Genomic DNA, 1,019 nt, shown 5'->3' on the forward strand with positions numbered 1-1,019 from the left:
CAGAGACACAGAGAGAGAGAGAGACAGAGACATAGAGAGACAGAGAGAAACAGACACAAAGAGAGAGAGAGACAGAGAGAGAGAGAGAGACAGAGAGAAACAGACAGACAGACAGAGACAGACAGAGAGAGAGAGAGCGAGAGAGAGAAAACGATGAACGATGAGGCAAGGAGCCAAATCGAGGCCCTTGAGGGAGGTGAACGATATGGCAAGCCTGGACCGGGAAGGGGAGGGGGGGGGGTTGTGGGGCACCAGAGGATGGAAGTGGCCTGCTCCCTCCACAGACAAGGGAGGGGCGGGGGCTGGAGGGGGTACGGGGAGGCTGGGGTGCGAGGGGGGGGGGGTCGAAAAAGAGGGCGGGCTGGGGGTGGGAGTAATGACTGTTCATTTGACGCTAATGAACCTCGCCCCAGAGGGCGCGACGAGCGATCAGCGGCGACAACTCGCCACTACATCACTGCCCCTTTTGCGCGCCCTAGAGACAGGGAGGCGGTGGGGCTGGTGGGGGGGGGGGGAGAGGGGCCGGGGGGGGGGCGTTCTACCCCCTCCCCTTCCCCCTCCCCTCTCAGTCTGTGTGCCCCAAAAGAGCTAAATATTGTGGTGGTGGCGGCACGAAAGAGAGATAGAGAGAGAGAGGCATGGGGGGGTGGGGGGGGGGGGGGGGGCTAGATGTGAGTGTATCGAATGTCCCGCTCATTCCAGCCTCTTTCAGCCCAGCTCGGAGAGAGCTCGATGAGCATGATGGGAGTCCGAGGTTGCAGGGAGGAGAGGTGAGAAGAGGGGCGGCAAGGGAGGGCATAAGCTGAGGAGGGGGTGGGGGAGTAGGAGGGGCCAGGAGAAAAAAAAGGAGAGGCGAATTTTCATTAATTTTTTGGTAATGGAATCGGCATTCTCTGTCTGGTGCCGCTTGTTTCCTCTCTCTCTCTCTCTCTCACTCTGTCTTTCTCTCTCTCTTATTGTCTCTGTCTCTCTCTCTCTCTGTGTCTTTCTCTGTCTCTCTCTGTGTCTTTCTGTCTCCC

This window comes from Babylonia areolata, chromosome 22 (assembly GCF_041734735.1).
Source record: "Babylonia areolata isolate BAREFJ2019XMU chromosome 22, ASM4173473v1, whole genome shotgun sequence".
Taxonomy (NCBI): Eukaryota; Metazoa; Mollusca; class Gastropoda; order Neogastropoda; family Buccinidae; genus Babylonia; species Babylonia areolata.